Source organism: Mustelus asterias, chromosome 20 (assembly GCF_964213995.1).
Source record: "Mustelus asterias chromosome 20, sMusAst1.hap1.1, whole genome shotgun sequence".
Lineage (NCBI taxonomy): Eukaryota > Metazoa > Chordata > Chondrichthyes > Carcharhiniformes > Triakidae > Mustelus > Mustelus asterias.
Genome location: NC_135820.1, coordinates 3,196,256 through 3,217,388, shown reverse-complemented (window position 1 = coordinate 3,217,388; position 21,133 = coordinate 3,196,256). Strand labels below are relative to the sequence as shown.

The following is a 21,133-nucleotide window of genomic DNA, read 5'->3' as shown; positions in this document are numbered from 1 at the left end:
GAATAAAATCCCAACCTATTCAATCTCTCTCTGTAACTCATCTTCTCAAGTCCCGACAACATCCTTGTGAACCTTCTCTGCACTCTTTCAACCTTATTTACATCCTTCCTGTAACAATGGGATATGGCTTTACAAATTTTTCTTTGCTCACGCTGCTCCGTTAACTTTGGGGAACTATATTGAGCAGGGTTAGAGAAATGATATGAACATACTTACTCAAGCTGGAAGCCTTTGCACATCCTGTGGAAGAAATAGAATTGTGTTAACAATAGGACAAAGTACAGAACAGCACAGGAACAGGCCCTTCGGCCCACCAAGTCTGTGCCGACACCGATGCCCCCCTAATCTAATATTTTCTTGCCTCTACGTGGTCCATATCCCTCGATTCCCTGCCTATTCATCTATCTGTCCAGATGCTTCTTGAACATTGTTATAAGATCTGCTTCCACCACCTCCTCTGGCAGCACGTTCCAGGCATTCACCATCCTCTGTGTGAAAAACTTGCCCCTTACATCTCTTTTAAACTTTCCCTCTCTCACTTTCAAACTGTGCCCCTGAGTAATTGACCCATTGACTCTGGGAAAAAGACTCTGACTATCCACTCTTTCCAACACTGTCATAATCTTGTAAACCTCTGTCAGGTCCCCCCCTCATCCTCTGACACTCCAATAAAAACAACCCAAGTTTGTTCAACCTTTCCTCATAGTCCATATCCTCCAAACCAGGCAACATCCTGGTAAATCCCTTCCGCACCCTTTCCAATGCATCAACATCCTTGCGGCAGTGTGGCGACCAGAATTGTACACAATACTCCAAATGCGGCCTAACCAAAGTCTTACACAGCTGCAACATGATTTTCCAATTCCTATACTCAACGCCCCAACCGATGAAGACCAATATGCCGTACGCCTTCTTGACTACCTTGTCCACCTGAGTTGCCACCTTCAGGGAACTGTGGATCTGCACACCTAGATCCCTCTGTATGCTAATATTTCTAAGGGCTCTACCATTTACTGTATTCTTTCCTTCTGCAGCAGCCGTTCCAAATCGCATCACCTCACATTTGTCCAGGTTAAATTCCATCTGCCATCTTTCGACCCAGATCTCCAGCCGATTTATATCCTGCTGTATCCTCTGACAATCCTCCTCACTATCTGCTACTCCCCCAATTTTTGTATCATCTGCAAATTTACTAATCAGATCACCGAAACTTTCCTCCAAATCATTTATATAATATATATATATATATATATATTACAAACAACAGAGGTCCCAGCACTGATCCTTGTGGAACACGGCTTGTCACAGACCTCCAGTTAGAAAAATGCCCTTCCACTGCTACTCTCTGCTTTCTGTGCCCAAGCCAGTTTTGTATACATCTTATCAGCTCACCTCAGATCCCATATGACTTCACCCTCTGTATCAGCCTGCCATGAGGAACCTTATATACCATATCCACTACCCTGCCCTGGTCAATTTTTCTTGTCACTTCCTCAAGGGACACAATCAAGTTTGTGAGACACGACCTCTCCTTCACAAAAGACTGGGCGGACAAGTGGCAGATGGACTTCAACCCAGATAAATGCGTAGTGGTCCATTTTGGCAGGTCAAATGGGACGAAGGAGTACAATATAAAGGGAAAGACTCTTAGTACTTTAGAGGATCAGAAGGACCTTGGGGTCTGGGTCCATAGGACTCTAAAATCGCCCCCGCAGGTGGAGGAGGTGGTTAAGAAGGCGTATGGTGTGCTGGCCTTTACCAATCGAGGGATTGAGTTTAGGAGTCCGGGGATAATGATGCAGCTATATAAATCTCTCGTCAGACCCCACTTGGAGTACTGTGTTCAGTTCTGGTCGCCTCTTTACAAGAAGAATGTGGAAAAGATTGAAAGGGTGCAGAAGAGATTTACAAGGATGTTGCCTGGATTGAGTGGCATGCCTTATGAGGATAGGCTGAGGGAGCTCGGTCTTTTCTCCTTGGAGAGACGTAGGATGAGAGGAGACCTAATAGAGGTATATAAGATGTTGAGAGGCATAGATCGGGTGGACTCTCAGAGGCTTTTTCCCAGGGTGGAAATGGCTGCTACGAGAGGACACAGGTTTAAGGTGCTGAGGGGTAGGTACAGGGGAGATGTTAGGGGGAAGTTTTTCACACAGAGGGTGGTGGGCGAGTGGAATCGGCTGCCACCAGTGGTGGTGGAGGCGAACTCAATCGGGTTTTTTAAGAGACTCCTGGATGAGTACATGGGACTTAATAGGATGGAGGGTTATAGGTAGGCCTAAAAGGTAGGAATATGTTTGGCACAACTTGTGGGGCTGAAGGGCCTGTTTTGTGCTGTAGCTTTTCTATGTTTCTATGTTTCCAAAACCATGCTGCCTATCACTAATAAGCCTCTTCTCTTCAAGGTGTGAGTACATCCTGTCTCTAAGAATCTTCTCCAATAATTTCCCCACCACTGATGTAAGGCTCACAGACCTGTAATTTCATGGATTATGTCTTCTGCCCTGCTTAAACAGAGGAACAATGTTAGCTACTCTCCAATCCTTTTGTACCTCACCCGTGGCTAAAGAGGATTTAAAGATGTTGGCCAAGGCCTCAGCAATTGCTTCCCTCACCTCTTCCAGTATTCTGGGTTAGAGCCCATCTGGCCCTGGGGACCTGTCCACCTGAACGTTTTTCAAAGCCTCCAATACCCTTTTTATTTCAACATGTCCTTGAATGTCAACATCCTCCCTTCTACACTCACCATCCACCACATCCTTCTCCTTTGTGAATACTGATGCAAAGAACTCATTAAGGACCTCCCCCACCTCATCTGGCTCCACACACAAATTCCCCCCACTGTCCATGAACTACCATTTCCTTAGCTACCCACTTCCTTCTTCTATACACATAAAAACCCTTGGGATACTCCTTAATCCTACCTGTTAAAGACATTTCATGGCCCCTTTTTGCCCTCCTAAGTCCTTGTCTAAGCTCTTTTCTGCTATCTTTGTTTTCCTATCTGTTTTCAATTTCCTGAAATTGATGTAAAGTTTATTTATTAATAACAAATAGGCTTATGTTAACACTGCAATGAAGTTACTGTGAAAATCCTCTAGTCGCCACACACCGGCGCCTGTTCGGGTACACTGAGGGAGAATTCTCATGGCCAATGCACCTAACCAGCACGCCTTTCAGACTGTGGGAGGAAACCCACGCAGACACAGGGAGAAGGTGCAGACTCCACACAGGCAGTGACCAAAGCGGGAATCGAACCCGGCTCCCTGGTGCTGTGAGGCAGCTGACCATTCTGCCATGCCTCTTTCTTCATTTTCACTCAGCTCACAATCTCTTGTAGAGAAGGAATCAGAGAATAAGAACACTTCTCAATGAAATTGCTGCAGTGATAGAGGGAGGCTGTGCAGCAGCGAGAGTCAGAGTCCGGTAACTGAGACCAGTGTGTGGCGAGAGTGCGAGACCAGTCACCGAAACCCCCCCCCCAGAAAGAATCACTAACTCGCAACTGAGCCTCAGCATTTGTGTCTGAATCGGGGGCAATAATCCAGCCAGAGAGAATGAGAGCCCTGTAACCGAGAACAGGAAGGAATGAGAGCCAGGGGCCAGTATCGGGGTGCAAAACTCAAATCCCAGCCCCAAATCCAACCTCCAGCCTACCAGAAAATTAGTACCCTTCTTGCAAACGTACCTCTTCAAATCCTCATCCAATGCCAATTCATTCAAGCCAAAGATGTGCAGATTGGGTGGATTGGCAATGCTAAATTGCCCCTTAGTGTCCAAAGATGTGCAGGTTAGGTGGATAGATGTGGCTGGTGCAGACTCGATGGGCTGAATGGCCTCCTTCTGCACTGTAGGGTTCTAAAACCTTATGAGCACCTTCCAAACCCACAACCTCTATCACCTGGAAGGACAAAGGGCAGCAGATGACCGGGAATGCCACCATCTGCAAGCTCCTCCTCCAAGCCACTCACCATCCAAACTTGGAAATAGATGCTTGTTTCTTCACTGTAGCTGGGTTAAGATCCTGTAACACCCGCCCCAACAGTCCAGTGGACTGCGATGGTTGAGGGAGTTGACTCACGACCACACTCTCAAGGCAAACGAGGAATGGGGAAATTTGCCCACTTTACCAGTGACTCTGACATCCCGAAAATTTTCTTTTATTGATTTAATAGTCACAAGTACGGGTGGCACAGTGGCACAGTGTTAGCACTGCTGCCTCACAGCGCCAGGGACCCAGGTTCAATTCTGGCCTCGGTCACTGTCTGTGTGGAGTTTGCACGTTCTCCCCGTGTCTGCGTTGGTTTCCTCCGGGTGCTCCGGTTTCCTCCTACAGTCCAAAGCTGTGTGAGTTATGTTGATTGGCCATGCTAAATTGACCCTAGTGTCAAGGGATTAGCAGGATAAATATTTAGAGTTCCAGGAATAGGGCGTGCATGGGATTGTGGTCAGTGCAGACTCGATGGGCTGAATGGCCTCCTTCTGCACTGTTGGGATTCTATACATTAACACTGCAATGAAGTTACTGTGAAAATCCCCTCGTCGCCACACTCCGGTGCCTGTTTGGGTGCATTGAGGGAGAATTTAACACGGCCAATGCACCTAACCAGCACGTCTTTTGGACTGTGGGAGCACCTGGAGGAAACCCACGCAGACACGGGGAGAAGGTGCCGCACAGGCAATGGCCCAAGCCGGGGATCGAACCCAGGTTCCTGACGCTGTGAGGCAGCAGTGCTGACCACTGTATCAGTGTGTCGCCTCCATCACATGAATATCATAAACCTTGACACCAAAAGATTGGATCGATATACGTACTGACATGGACCTCAGGTGTCAAGGGAACTCAAGACTTTCCAAATGTCAAGAAACTAATGGGAAACCCAAGTAGCTAAACCAAGCAAAAATCTTGAATTCTTTATTCCTTTAACTCTTCTGCGTTGGATAACATTTTTTGGAGCATGTTAAATATGCTTGTATTAACTTTCAATCTTGCCTCACATTTGGAAATCCAGGAAGGTAATAAAGGCAAATTCAGTGTCCCTCCTTCATGCCTGAAAGGTTTAAGGTCAGAAACAACTTAGTAATATTAAGAGCGAGGTTGTAATTAGTTTGGGTGCCATTTTCTGCCTGATTACCAACTTACTGGTCAAATGTCCCACACATGCAAAAGAAAAACTATTAAATGGATTCAATGGGGAGGTTTGCTTTGGTCTGGTCAACAATCACACCTCAGGGCACGATAGAAGAATATAGATTCTGTACAGCAGATTTTCCAGTCCCAACGGCCACAAGACTGGAGATTCCAGCTCGAAGTCAACAGACCGTCAGTTCCGTCAGGTTTTCCGTCCCATCTGCGGCGATTCCCACATGGCAGACGGGATTGGAAAACCCCGTCTTATGTAAATCAGTGGGTAGCGAATGGAAGGAAGGGAATGGGTGCTGTTCTTGTGAGTTGTTCTGTTCTGAGGGTCTGCTGGCATTGCTTCAGGGGATTAAGGGCGGAATTTTACCAGCACGTCCGCCCTAGATTCATGCAATCTCATCTGAGGCCAATGGAGAATCGTGGTGGGCGTGCTGGTAAAATTCTGGCCTAAGTCATGCAAAGGTTCGGAGGCCATGGTTATCATAATGAGTACGACCTGCGAAACAGAGATTAGCATTAACATTGCGTGCAGAGGAAATCAAACAGAAAAGCCACATTTGCAACACGGTGGGTGCAATTTCTGGTAAATCATAGAATCCTACAGTGCAGAAGGAGGCCATTCAGCCCATTGAGTCCCACCCAGGCCCTATCCCCATAACCCCATGCATTTACCCTATCCCTCTGTCACTAAGGGGCAATTTAGCATGGCCAATCCACCTAACCCGCACATATTTGGACTGTGGGAGGAAACCAGAGCACCCGGAGGAAACCCAAGCAGACACGGGGAGAATGTGCAAAATTGCACAGACAATGACCCAAGCTGGGAATCGAACCTGGGTCCTGGTGTTGTGAGGCAGCAGTGCTAACCACTCTGCCACCGTGCTGCCCTATCCAAGGCTTCACAGATTACAGACTGATGCATTTTATTTCCCCAGAAATCAAGAACAAACAACAAAGAAAATTACAGCACAGGAACAGGCCCTTCCGCCCTCCATGCCTGCACCGACCATGCTGCCCGACTTAACTAAAACCCCCTACCCTTCCGGGGACCATATCCCTCTATTCCCATCCTATTCATGTACTTGTCAAGACGCCCTTTAAAGTCCGTATCCGCTTCCACTACCTCCCCCGGCAACGAGTTCCAGGCACCCACTACTCTCTGTGTAAAAAATCTGCCCCGTACATCTCCTTTAAACCTTGCCCCTCGCACCTTAAACCTATGCCCCCTAGTAATTGACTCTTCCACCCTGGGAAAAAGCTTCTGACTATCCACTCTGTCCATGCCTCTCATAATCTTGTAGACTTCTATCAGGTCTCCCCTCAACCTCCGTCGCTCCAACGAGAACAAACCAAGTTTCTCCAACCTCTCCTCATAGCTAATGCCCTCCATACCAGGCAACATCCTGGTAAATCTTTTCTGAACCCTCTCCAAAGCCTCCACATCCTTCTGGTAGTGTGGCGACCAGAATTGAACACTATATTCTAAGTGCGTCCTAACTATGGTTCTATAAAGCTGCAACATGAGTTGCCAATTTTTAAACTCGATGCCCCGGCCGATGAAGGCAAGCATGCCGTATGCCTTCTTGACTACCTTCTCCACCTGCATTGCTACTTTCAGTGACCTGTGCACCTGTACACCCAGATCCCTCTGCCTATCAATACTCCTAAGGGTTCTGCTATTGACTGTATATTTCCTATCTGTATTAGACCTTCCAAAATGCATTACCTCACATTTGTCCGGATTAAACTCCATCTGCCATCTCTCCGCCCAAGTCTCCAACTGATCTATATCCTGCTGTATCCTCTGATGGTCCTCATCACTATCCGCAAATCCACCAACCTTTGTGTCGTCCGCAAACTTACTAATCAATCCAGTTACATTTTAGTACACATCATTAATCATGGTCATGGGTACAAATAGGAAGAGGCCACTTAGTCCTTCGAGCCTGTTCCACGGTTGGATGAGATTGTAGCTGATTTGGTATTCGGTGACTTAACACCACGAGGTGAATGTTATGACCCTTTAACAGCACGTGGTGTGGGAGGTGAGCGTATGAAATAAAGTGGGTTGCCATTCCACTGCCTTCCCACTCACCCCCGATCTGCCCCTCCACCTTTCCCCTCCTACATATTTTGGGTGGCAGGCAGGACATCGGACAGCCCCTCCACTCTTTGGCCTATTGATATCCTTAAATGTAACCAGCATCTTTGGGCCTCATTCCACCTCCAGGGAAAGTTTCCAGCATCTGGAGGAAGGTTTGGGGGGAAGAGCCCAGTGTCTTTCACTGCACAGAATGCTGGTGGGCAGGAAGTGGTGGAGGGGCTCCCTCATTTAGCTGTCCCCTCATCCATAGGTCCCCAGAAGGTGGTTCTCCCCCATACAGCAGAATGGCCCAGTCGTTAGCACTGCTGCCTCACAGTGCCAAGGACCCAGGTTTAATTCCGACTTCGGGTCACTGTCTGTGTGAAGTTTGTACTTTCTCCGCGTGTCTGCGTGGGTTTCCTCCAGGTGCTCCGCTTTCCTCCCACAGTACAAAGATGTGCAGGTTAGATGTGCTAACTTGGCCCTAGTGTCAGGGGGATTAGCAACGGGATTAGTGTGGGGTTACAGGAATAGAGCCTGGGTGAGATTGTGGTCAGTGCAGACTCGATGGGCCAAATAGCGTCCTTCTGTCATGGAAATCATAGAAACCCTACAGTGCAGAAGGAGGCCATTCGGCCCATCGAGTCTGCACTGACCACAATCCCACCCAGGCCCTACCCCCACATATTTACCTGCTAATCCCTCTAACCTACGCATCTCAGGACTCTAAGGGGCAATTTTTAACCTGGCCAATCAACCTAACCCGCACATCTTTGGACTGTGGGAGTAAACCGGAACACCCGGAGGAAACCCACGCAGACACGAGGAGAATGTGCAAACTCCACACAGACAGTGACCCAAGCCGGGAATCGAACCCAGGTCCCTGGAGCTGTGAAGCAGCAGTGCTAACCACTGTGCTACCGTGCCGCCCCGTACTTCTATACTGTAGGGATTCAATGATCGATGATTCTGTACTTGTCCCTCAGCCTTGTGCCCTCTCTAACCTGATCTTCCCACAACCTCTCCTCCCCCTCACTTGCTGAGACCTCCAGACTTACCCCAAGTCTGGGAAACACCTCTCCTCTTCTCTGGGACTGCCTGTAGTAAGAAGTCTCAGAACACCAGGTTAAAAAATGTTTGTCTGGAGTTCTGCATGACAACGTTCCGATGAGACAGGGAGGTTTTGGTAGGTTACAGGAACCGTGGTGCACGAAAGCTGCGCTGAACCTAGTCAAAAAGAAAAGGAAAGTGTACAAAAGGTTCAGAGAGCTTGGCGATGATAGGGATCTAGATGAGTATACGGCTTGTAGGAAGGGACTTAAGAAAGAAATTAGGAGAGCCAGAAGGGGTCACGAGAAGGCCTTGGCAGGTAAGATTAAGGAGAACCTAAGGTGTTCTATAAATATGTGAAGAGTAAAAGGATGAGATGTGAAGGAATAGGACCTATAAAAGGTGAAGGTGAGAAAGTCTGTACAGAACCGGAAGAAATAGCAGAGGTGCTTAATTAATATTTTACCTCAGTATTCACGGTGGAAAAAGACCTGGGTGGTTGTACTACAGGATTGAGGTGGACTGAAAAGATTGAGTATGTGGACATTAAGAAAGAGGATGTGTTGGAAATTTTGAATAGCATCAGGATAGATAAGTCGCCGGGACCGGATGGGATGTACCCCAGGTTACTGTGGGAGGCGAGGGAAGAGATTGCAGAGCCTCTGGCGATGATCTTTGCGTTGTCGATGGAGGCGGGAGAGGTTCGGGAGGATTGGAGGATTGCGGATGTGGTTCCTATATTCAAGAAAGGGAATAGGGATAGCCCAGGTAATTACCGACCGGTGAGTCTAACCTCAGTGGTTGGTAAGTTGATGGAGAAGATCCTGAGGGACAGGATTTATGAACATTTAGAGAAGTTTAGTATGCTCAAAAGTAGTCAGCACGGCTTTGTCAAAGGCAAATCGTGCCTTACGAGCCTGGTGGAGTTCTTTGAAAATGTGACGAAACACATTTACGAAGGCAAAGCGGTAGATGTGTGATGCACCATTGATTATACAAAGACTCGTTGTTGCCAAATAACAGGCTTTTATTAACGAAAGAACTGGAGAACACCCGAACCGATAGCTAATCCGAACTGAGGCAAAAGGGGCGGACAGCAGTCACCTTTATACCCAGAGAAGGGCAGAGCCCCGGATTGAGGCAGCAGGGGCGTGTCCAGGCATATCACATAAACAAACAATACTACAGTGGTTCACCACAATGTGGTTTACATGGACTTCAGCAAGGCGTTCGATAAGGTCCCCCATGCAAGACTTCTCGAGAAAGTGAGAGGGCATGGGATCCAAGGGGCTGCTGCCCAGTGGATCCAGAACTGGCTTGCCTGCAGAAGGCAGAGAGTGGGTATAGATGGGTCTTTTTCTGAATGGAGGTTGGTCACCAGTGGAGTGCCCCAGGATCTGTTCTGGGACCCTTGCTGTTTGTCATTTTCATAAATGACCTGGATGAGGAAGTGGAGGGATGGGTTGGTAAGTTTGCCGACGACACGAAGGTTGGTGGTGTTGTGGATAGTCTGGAGGGATGTCAGAAGCTGCAGCGTGACATAGATAGGATGCAAGACTGGGCGGAGAAGTGGCAGATGGACTTCAACCCGGATAAATGTGCAGTGGTCCATTTTGGCAGGTCAAATGGGATGAAGGAGTATAATATCAAGGGTAAGACTCTTAGCAGTGTAGAGGATCAGAAGGACCTTGGAGTCCAGGTCCATAGGACTCTTAAATCGGCCTCGCAGGTAGAGGAGGTGGTTAAGAAGGCATATGGTGTGCTGGCCTTCATCAATCAAGGGATTGAGTTTAGGAGTCGGGAGATAATGATGCAGCTTTATAAGACCCTCGTCAGACCCTACTTGGAGTACTGTGCTCAGTTCTGATTGCCTCATTACAGGAGGGATGTGGAAATGATTGAAAGGGTGCAGAGAAGATTTACAAGGATGTTGCCTGGATTGGTTGGCATGCCTTATGAGGATAGGTTGAGGGAGCTCGGTCTTTTCTCCTTGGAGAGATGAACGATGAGAGGTGACCTGATAGAGGTGTACAAGATGTTGAGAGGTATAGATCGGGTGGATTCTCGGAGGTTTTTTCCCAGGGCTGAAATGGCTGCTACGAGAGGACACAGGTTTAAGGTGCTGGGGAATAGGTACAGAGGAGATGTCACGGGTAAGTTTTTCACTCAGAAGGTGGTGGGTGAGTGGAATCGGCTGCCGTCAGTGGTGGTGGAGGCAAACTTGATAGGGTCTTTTAAGAGACTTCTGGACGAGTACATGGGACTTAATAGGATTGAGGGTTATAGGTAAGCCTATATATAAGCCTAGGTAGGTAGGGACATGACCGGCGCAACTTGTGGGCCGAAGGGCCTGTTTGTGCAGTATTTGTTTCTATGTTCTATGTTCTAAAGTCCAATAGGTTTATTTGGTAGCACAAGCCACTTAACCACTATGAGGAGAGGTTGAATAAACTAGGATTATTTTCACTGGAAAGACAGAGGCTGAGGGGAGACCCGACAGAGGTCTACAAAATCATGAGAGGCACAGACAGGGTGGATGGTCAGAGGCTTTTTCGTAGGGTGAAAATGTCAATTACAGCGGGGCGCAGGTTCTCGGGAGGGGGAAAGTTTAAGGGAAATGTGCGGGGAAGGTTTTTAATGCAGGGAGTGGGGGGTGCTTGGAACTCGGCCCATCGAGTCTGCACTGACAACAATCCCACCCAGGCCCTATCCCCTTAACCCCACATATTTACCCTGCTAGCCCCCCTGACACGAAGAGTCAATTTAGCATCGTCAATCCAGCTAACCGGCACATCTTTGGACTGTGGGAGAAAGCCGGAGCACCCAGAGGAAACCCACACAGGCACTGGGAGAACGTGCAAAATCCACATAGCCACCCAAGGCCGGAATTGAACCTGGATCCCTGGCGCTGTGAGGCAGTATTAACCATTGTACCACCATGCCGACCTTGAGACATCTGGATGGGTACATAAATAGGGAGGGAATAGGGGGATATGGACCGAGTAAGGGGAGAAAGATTTTACTTTTAGTTTAGTTAGAGCATCATGATCGACACAGGCTTGGCGGGGCGAAGGGTCTGTTCCTGTGCTGTACTTTTCCTTGTTCTTTTTCTCTGAGCTGAAATGCCATCACAGCTGCTGGATTTGTTGCTTTTCATCTGTTTATAAGTGAGAAAAATGAATCGAGGATGTCCACAAGGCACAATTTAGGAGAGTAATGGAATATTCTTCACTTGTCTGGAGGAGTGCGGCTCAAACGATGCTCTAAGCTCGGCATCCTCCAGGGCAGAGTACCCTACCCAACTTAAGCGTTCACTCTCATGGCCCACAGTGTCAAGTGCATTTGCAAGATGCACTGCAGAAATTGGCCAAGCCTCCTTTGGCAGCACCTTCCAAATCCTTAACCCCTGCCACGTAGAAGGGCAAAGGGCAGCAGACAAATAGGAAGTTCTCCTTCGAGTTGCCACCATACCGACTTGGAACCATATTGCTGTCCTTTCATTATCTCTGGGTCAAAATCCTGTGACTCTCTTCCCAACAGCACTCTGGGTGTTCCTGCAACACATGTCCTGCAATGATTGGAAAAGGCAACTCGCCCCCGACCTTTTCCAGAGCATTTGGAGGTGGGCTATAAATATTGGCCTTGCTATTGACACTCTCATCCCATTGTTACAGAGCTCAGAAAAAGAAGAAATTAAAAATGGAGAATGGACCTCAGGCTGGGAACTGCAGTAGGCCTCAGTGGTTTCCGTACATGCATGGTTCTCTTGAATGGCCACACATGCACAGATTGTTCCATTTTTTTAATCTTTAATTTCTGTGCATGTGCTGGCCAGAGAATGGCCACACGTGCACAGTTGGGGACATTCTTGTCTTCAGGCCATGAACTGGTGGGCGGCACGGTAGCACAGTGGTTAGCACTGCTGCTTCACAGCTCCAGGGACCTGGGTTCGATTCCCGGCTTGGGTCACTGTCTGTGTGGAGTTTGCACATTCTCCTCATGTCTGCATGGGTTTCCTCCGGGTGCTCCGGTTTTCCCACTCAGTCCAAAGATGCGCGGGTTAGGTTGATTGGCCATGCTAAAATTGCCACTTAGTGTCCTGAGATGCGTAGGTTAGAGGGATTAGTGGGTAAATATGTAGGGATATGGGGGTAGGGCCTGGGTGGGATTGAGGTCGGTGCAGACTCGATGGGCCAAATGGCCTCTTTCTGCACTGTAGGGATTCTGTGCACCTGCAGTTTGTTCTTTTTTTTAAAGGAGCCTTGCACCTGCGCAGAAAAGGAAACAAAAGTCAAACATGGCACAAAGATCGGATGACCCAGAAGCAAAATGCCATTACACAAAAGAAGCAGGACAGGAGCTGCAGAAGGTAGATTTCCCAGGATAGGAACTTGAGTGGAACAAAAGAGGGTTCCAAGACAATAGCTAAATAAAGGAACCAAGACAGTGACCAAAAACACATCCTATTTAGTGAAGTTAAAGTAAGGAGCAGGGAAGGTGGCTGAAAATTCGAGAGAAAGCTCCAGGAAGCAGAATAAGCCTGCATGAAGCCAGAAGATCCAAAGGTCTGTAACTCTCTACCTTGGGCCTATGAAGTAATGGTGTTCTGTTGGCACAGTTGGGTATCTGAGAGAGTTTGTGGAAGATGAAGGTTGAATGCACGTGGTGAACCACGGGAGAGGAACTTCGGAAGGAGAGGTGGAGTCTTGGTAAAGACATGGGAGAAAAGACGTTGTGTGGGAGAAAATTCCAAGGCACGTTCTTCAAGACTGGAGATTGTGTGTGGAAGACAGAGTTCCAGACCAGTTGGCTGTTGTACTTTATGCTCCTATTAATAAAGTCCAGAATACAATATGCTTTATTAACTGTTCTGACACCTCCAATGACTTTTGCACATATACACCAAGGTCTCTCTGCCCCTGCACCCCCTTTAGAATTGCACTCTTCATTTTATGTTGTCCCTCCATGTTCTTTCCTCCTAAGTGAATCAATTCACAATTATTTGCATTGAACTTCATCAGCCACTTGTTCACCCGTTCCACCAACTTGCCGAAGTTCTGCATTATCCTCCTCTGTTCACAATGCTTCGGAATTTTGTATCATCTGCAAATTTTGAAATTGTGAGCTGTACACAAAGGTCTAGGTTATTTAATATATAACAGGAAAAGCAAGAGTCCTAAGACTGAACTCTGGGAAGCTCCACGTCAAACTGTTCTCCAGCCATAAAAATATATATTAATCATTGCTCCGTTTCCTGTCACTAAGCCAATTCCAAATCCAAGTTACGACTGTCCCTTTTACTCTGAGTTATAACTTTGCTCGCAAGCCTGTGTGCTGCACTGTATTAAATGGGTTTTGGAAGACTGTGCACCATGTCGACAACATTGCATTCATCAACCCCCTCTGGAAAAACAATGCTCAAGCAAGTTAATTAAACATGATTTTCCCCTAAGAAATCGATGCCGGTTTTCCTTAATTAATCTGTATTTCTCCACGTGACTGTTAACTTTGTCCTGAATTATTGTTTCCAGAAGTTTTTCCACCGCCAAAGTTAAACTGACTGGCCTGCAATTGCTGGGCTTATCCTTGCAAGGGTGTAAGGTTCGTAATTCTTCTGTCCTCTGGCACCACCCTTGAAGAAAATCTGCAAAGTTCTGGCCGGTGTCTCTGCAATTTCCATTCACCTCTCGCAGTATCCCTGGGTGCATCTCATCCAGTCCCACATTTAAAGTACAGATGATCTGCCCAATAACCACCTCCTTTTCAGTTTTATATCTTTCTAGTGTCCAAATTACCACCTCTTTTAACATGGCTGGGGTAGCATCTTCTTCCTTGATAAAGTTAATTTGATACCTCAGCCATGCCCTCTACCTCCATATGTAAATCCTCTTTTTGGCCCCTCATAATCCCTGTGCCACCTCTATCCCTCCCCCTTTTACTCTTTATAGGCCAACAGAAGACTTGGGGAATCCGTTTCATTTTAACTGCCAGTCTCTCTTCTTACTTTCTTTGCTCCTCTGATTTGCTTCATCACCTCCCTTCTGAACTTTCAATATTTATCAATATCATCGTGGCACAGTAGTTAACTGTTGCCTCACAGCGCCAGGGACCCAGGTTCAATTTCGGAATTGGGTGACTGTGCAAACACCACATAGATGTTCTCCCCATGTCTGCATGGACTTTCCTCTGGGTGCTCTGGTTTCCTCCCACACTGCAAAGATGTACAGGTTAGGTGGATGGGCCATGATTAATGTGTTGGGTTGTGGGAGAGTGGGCCCATTGTGGAGCTGCTACTTTTTCCTGCCAACCTTTGACTCTTATTTATTTGGCTCAGTTCTGTTGTTCTTGGAACATTCTTTTTACAGTGCAAAAATATTTGCCAGTGAGCCAACCTGGTCTCATGATGCGGAGAAATGCCATGTCTTTCTTTATATGTAGAGGGAAAATAATTGGCATATAAAGATTGAGCAAATGAAGAAAAAGAAATAAACTGCATTTATATAACACCTTTCTCAACCTCCTAGATGACTGAAATGCATTGCAGCTAATGAAGTACTTTCGGAATGTTGATTTGAGGAATAAATATTGGTCAGGCCACCTTGTTCTTCAACTGGTGCGTCCACTTAATAGCGGACCTGCGGCCTTGGTTTAGCCTGTCAACAACCTTTTCAGTACAGCATTCAAAGTGTCTGTACTGGTTACGTGCTGACATCTCTGATGTGAGAGAAACCCTCAACAATCTTTAATTCTGAGAGGATTGTGTTCCTGACTGCAGAGCGAATGTTTACAAGAATGTTGAGTTAACTACTTCTGGCGCAGTCTTCTCTTTTCTTGGTTGCAATTTATTTTCTAGGTTTTTTACCTACGTACCACTGGAATCTACTTTTGCTGTGAGTTATAACTTTTTATTTTCTGAGTTGGTGGTTGTCTTAGAGTCACAGAGTCATAGAGGTTTACAGCATGGAAACAGGCCCTTCGGCCCAACTTGTCCATGCCGCCCTTTTTTTTTTAAACCCCGAAGCTAATCCCAATTGCCCGCATTTGGCCCATATCCCTCTATACCCATCGTACCCATGTAACTATCCAAATGCTTTTTAAAAGATAAGATTGTACCCGCCTCTACTACTACCTCTGGCAGCTAGTTCCAGATACTCACCACTCACTGTGTGAAAAAATTGTCTCTCTGGACACTTTTGTATCTCTCCCCTCTCACCTTAAACCTATGCCCTGTAGTTTTAGATTCCCTTACATAGAATCATAGAATCCCTACAGTACAGAAAGAGGCCATTCGGCCCACCGAGTCTGCACCAACCACAATCCCACCCAGACCCTACCCCCATATCCCTACATATTTTACCCACTAATCCCTCTAACCTACGCATCTCAGGACACTAAGGGGCAATTTTAACATGGCCAATCAACCTAACCCGCACATCTTTGGACTGTGGGAGGAAACCGGAGCACCCGGAGGAAACCCACGCAGACACGAGGAGAATGTGCAAACTCCACACAGACAGTGACCCAAGCCGGGAATCGAACCCAGGTCCCTGGAGCTGTGAAGCAGCAGTGCTAACCACTGTGCTACCGTGCCGCCCAGGACCTTTAGGAAAAGATCTAGCTAGCTGATCTATGCACACTTCGGTGCCTATTCGGGTACGCTGAGGGAGAATTTAGTGCAGCCAATCCACCGGACCAGCACGTGTTTTGGACTATGGGAGGAAACCCACGCAGTGAGAAAGTGGTGACTCCACACAGAGAGTGACCCAGTCAGGGATTGAACCCGGGTCCCTGGCTGACCACTGTGCCACCATGACACGTAAATCCAATTCCAATTCGCTTCCTGAGCCCCAGTGGCGCGCTAAGGCAGACTTCCCCTGTTTCCATAGCTAGTAATTCCTGGAACAGGTCGCTAGTCTGTCGCCAGAGGGCTTATAGCTGAGGGACACGACTCCATATTCAGTGGTGGCTGACCAGGAATCTCTCCCGCTCTTACAACCAGCCATTGGCGCGTTTCACAGGATTTTACAGATTCATGTTCAACTTATTTTGCTACATTAAGAACACACTTTCCTTAACCACACCTTCCTCAGCCAAGAACATAACTTCCTTGGCCATCAAGTCCTTGGGTGGGATTCGAACTCGGAGCTTCTGGCTCAGAGGCAGGGACGCTAACTCCACTGCGCCACAGACCTCTAATTGCAGTCTAAGGCCATAATAGAGTCATAGAGTCATGGTTTACAGCATGGAAACAGGCCCTTTGGCCCAACTTGTCCATGCCACCCTTTTTTTTAAACCTCGAAGCTAATCCTAATTGCCCGCATTTGGCCCATATTCCTCTGTACCCATTTTACCCATATAACTGTCTAAATGCTTTTAAAAGACAAAATTGTACCCATCTCTAGTATTACCTCTGGCAGCTTGTTCCAGACACTCACACCCTCTGTGTGAAAAAATTGCCCCTCTGGACACTTTTGTATCTCTCCCCTCTCACCTTAAACCTATGCCCTCTAGTTTTATACTCCGCTACCTTCGGGAAAAGATGTTGACTATCTAGCTGATCTGTGCCCTTCATTATTTTATAAACCTCTGTAAGATCACCCCTCAGCCTTCTACGCTCCTGTGAAAAAAGTCCCAATCTATCCAGCCTCTCCTAAGAACTCAAACCATCAAGTCCCAGTAGCATCCTAGTAAATCTCTTCTGCACTCTTTCTAGTTTAATAATATCCTTTCTATAATAGGGTGACCAGAACTGTACATAATATTCCAAGTGTGGCCTTAACAATGTCTTGTACAACTTCAACAAGATGTCCCAACTCCTATATTCAATGTTCTGATCAATGAAACCAAGCATGCTGAATGCCTTCTTCACCAATCTGTCCACCTGTGATTCCACTTTCAAGGAGCTATGAACATGTACCCCTAGATCTCTTTGTTCTGTAACTCTCCCCAATGCTCTACCATTGACTGAGTAAGTCCTGCCCTGATGCAACTACCAAAATGCATCACCTCGCATTGATCAAAATTAAACTTCATCTGCCATTCGTCGGCCCACAGGCCCAATTGATCAAGATCCCGTTTCAACCCTAGATAACCTTCCTCACTGTCCACTATGCCACCAATCTTGGTGTCATCTGCAAACTTACTAACCATGCCTCCTATATTCTCATCCAAATCATTAATACAAATGACAAATAACAGTGGACCCAGCACTGATCCCTGAGGCACACCGCTGGCCACAGGCCTCCAGTTTGAAAAACAATCACCTATAGCCACCCTCTGGCTTCTGTCAAGAAGACAATTTTGTATCCATTTAGACACCTCATCCTGGATCCCGTGAGATTTAACCTTATGCAACAACCTACCATGCGGTACCTTGTCAAAGACCTTGCTAAAGTCCATGTAGACAACATCAACTGCACTGCCCTCATCTACCTTCTTGGTTACCCCTTCAAAAAACTCAATCAAATTTGTGAGACATGATTTTCCACTCACAAAGTCAAGCTGACTGTCCCTAATCAGTCCTTGCGTCTCTATAGACATAAGGATTGTGACTCACGTAAAATTCTTTGAACGTAAGATTTTTGATGTGAAATGGAATGAGACATTGTAACTATAATCTGTAATTAGGTGGAGTGAGTTTCCTCAGATTGCTATTCATTTTATTGAAAGAAATTAAGCTACAATGCAATTTATGTAATGCCAAGTTAGAGCTGTTACCTATTACACCTCAATGGATTTCATGAAGGAAGTATATTTATTAGAATAAAAAGAAGTTTCTGTTATACTATCAGTCCCTTGTAGCTAAACGTTTACTTATTAGTGTCACAAGTAGGCTTACATTAACACTGCAATGAAGTTACTGTGAAAATCCCCTCGTCGCCACACTCCGGCGCCTGTTCGGGTACACTGAGGGAGAATTTAGCATGGACAATGCATCTAACCAGCACGTCTTTCGGACTGTGGGAGGAAACTGGAGCACCCAGGGGAAGCCCACGCAGACTTGGGGAGAACATGCAAACTCCTCACAGACACTGGCCCAAGCCCGGAATCGAACCCATGTCATAGAGTCATAGAGTCCTAGGAGTTTACAGCATGGAAATAGGCCCTTCGGCCCAACTTGTCCATGCCGCCCTTTTTTTTTTAAATCCCTAAGCTAATCCCAATTGCCCACATTTGGCCCATGTCCCTCTATACCCATTGTGCCCATGTAACTATCTAAATGCTTTTTAAAAGACAAAATTGTACCCGCCTCTACTACTACATCTGGCAGCTTGTTCCAGACACTCACCACCCTCTGTGTGAAATAATTGCCCCTCTGGACACTTCTGTATCTCTCCCCTCTCACCTTAAACCTATGCCCGCTGGTCTTAGACTTCCCTACTTTTGGGAAAATATATTGACTATCTAGCTGATCCATGCCCCTCATTATTTTATAGACCTCTATGAGATCACCCCTCAGCCTCCTCCGCTCCAGAGAAAAAAGTCCCAGACTATCCAGCCTTTCCTTATAACACAATCCATCAAGTCCTGGTAGCATCCTAGTAAATCTTTTCTGCACTCTTTCTAGTTTAATAATAACCTTTCTGTAATAGGGTGACCAGAATTGCACACAGTATTCCAAGTGTGACCTTCCCAATGTCTTGTACAACTTCAACAAGACATTCCAACTCCTGTATTCAATGTTCTGACCGATGAAACCAAGTATGCCGAATGCCTCCTTTACTACTCTGTCCACTTGTGACTCCATTTTCAAGGAGCTATGAACATGTACCCCTAGATCTCTTTGTTCTGTAACTCTCCCGAACGCCCTACCATTAACTGAGTAAGTCCTGCCCTGGTTCAATCTACCAAAATGCATCACCTCGCATTTGTCTAAATTAAACTCCATCTGCCATTCGTCAGCCCACTGGCCCAATTGATCAAGATCCCATTGCAATTGAAGATAACTTTCTTCACTGTCCACGATGCCATCAATCTTAGTGTCATCTGCAAACTTACTAACCATGCCTCCTATATTCTCATCCAAATCATTAATATAAATGACAAATAACAGTGGACCCAGCACTGATCCCTGAGGCACACTGCTGGTCACAGGCCTCCAGTTTGAAAAACAACTCTCTACAACCACCCTCTGGCTTCTGTCAAGAAGCCAATTTTGTATCCATTTAGATACCTCACCCTGGATCCTGTGAGATTTAACATTATGCAACAACCTACCATGCGGTACCTTGTCAAAGACCTTGCTAAAGTCCATGTAGACAACATCAACTGCACTGCCCTCATCTACCTTCTTGGTTACCCCTTCAAAAAACTCAATCAAATTTGTGAGACATGATTTTCCACTCACAAAGCCATGCTGACTGTCCCTAATCAGTCCTTGCATCTCTAAATGCCTGTGTCCCTGGCGCTGTGAGGCAGCGATGCTAATCACTGTGCCATCATGCTGCCCAGAACTGAGGTTAAATCACTCTCTACCTTTTCGGAAACTAGCATCGATAGTCGTTCTTTATTTTCCTTCAGGAAGAGAAATCTGCCACCTTTACCCTATCTGGCCTCCATGTGACTCCAGATCCACATCAATGTGGTTGACTCTTAACTGCCCTCTGAAATGGCCTCGCAAGCAACTCTGCTCGAGGTCAATTAGAGATGGGCAATAAATGCTGGCTTTGCCAGAAACGTCCACTAACGTTGAAAAAATAAAGAAGAAAAGACGTGGTTGGAACTAGCCTGTGTATAACTGGAACAGAACTTTTCCCCCTTTATATTCCATTCATATAGATATAAAGGCTAGTATTCCATTGGTATTTTTGATTATTTTCCTTATCTATCCATGATGGTTTAGTTATTTGTATACCCAGATATCATAGGTTTCTTTAGACTTTGACTGCTTCTAACTTTTCAAAATTTTCGCAATTCAGAGAGTACCCTGTTCTATCCCTTGGCTCAGCGGTTAGCACTGCTGCCTCACAGCTCCAGGGACCTGGGTTCAATTCTGGCCTTGGGGACAGTGTGTTTAGAGTTTGCACGTTCTCCCTGTGTCTGTGTGGATTTCCTCCGGGTGCTCCCGTTTCCTCCCACAGTCCAACAATTTGCAGGTTAGGCGGATTGGCTATGCTAAATTGTCTCTTAATATCCAAAGATGTGCAGCACAGGTAGATTGACCATGCTAAATTGCCCCTGAGTGGCCCAAGATTTTCAGGTTAGGTGGATTGGCCATGGTAAATTGTCCTTTCGTGTCCAAAGATGTGCAGGTTAAGTGGATTGGCCATGCTAAATTGTGCCTTCGTGTCCCAAGATGTACAGATTAGGTGGATTGGCCATGCTAAATTGTATCTTAGTGTCCAAAGATGTGCAGGTTAAGTGGATTGGCCATGGTAAATTGCCCCTTAGTGTCCAAAGATGTGTAGGTTAGGGGGCCTTGTGGGATAAATATGTGGGATTGTGGAGATAGGGCGGGTGAGAGGGGCTGAGTAGGTGCGCTGTCAAGAGAGCCGGTGCAGACTCGATGGGTTGAATGGCCTCCATCTGCACTGGAAGGATCCGATGTCTATTCTATGTCTATGATTCTTCGGCTCAAAGTGGATGACCACCTCACACTTATGTTAAAGTCCATTCGCCAAAGCTTTGGCATATCACTGAATCTCTTCTTCATAATTTCATGCCTCCAGCTACAACACCGCTGGTCTTTTGGCAAACTTGGATATATGGCCCCCCAGGGTTGTCCAATAAATGGATTGGAAATGGCACATGAGTTGAACTATTTTTACATTTCAAAGCCAGGCCAGTTATAACGTCCTTTCTTGTTACTTTTAGTAACTTTCAGTTTTGCCTCTGAGTTGGAAACTGTCTAGTTCCAC

The 21,133-nt window shown here is 46.5% G+C and overlaps 1 long non-coding RNA gene across 1 annotated transcript in view; it reads right to left on the bottom strand.

Moving 5' to 3' along the window:
- Positions 1-213: 213 nt before the first annotated feature.
- The window catches only part of LOC144508381 (uncharacterized), a 43,600-nt gene continuing 22,680 nt past the window's right edge, over positions 214-21,133 (bottom strand). Inside the window, exon 3 of the long non-coding RNA XR_013500270.1 lies at positions 214-240. This is a non-coding gene — a long non-coding RNA (uncharacterized LOC144508381). The remainder of the gene's footprint in view (positions 241-21,133) is intronic.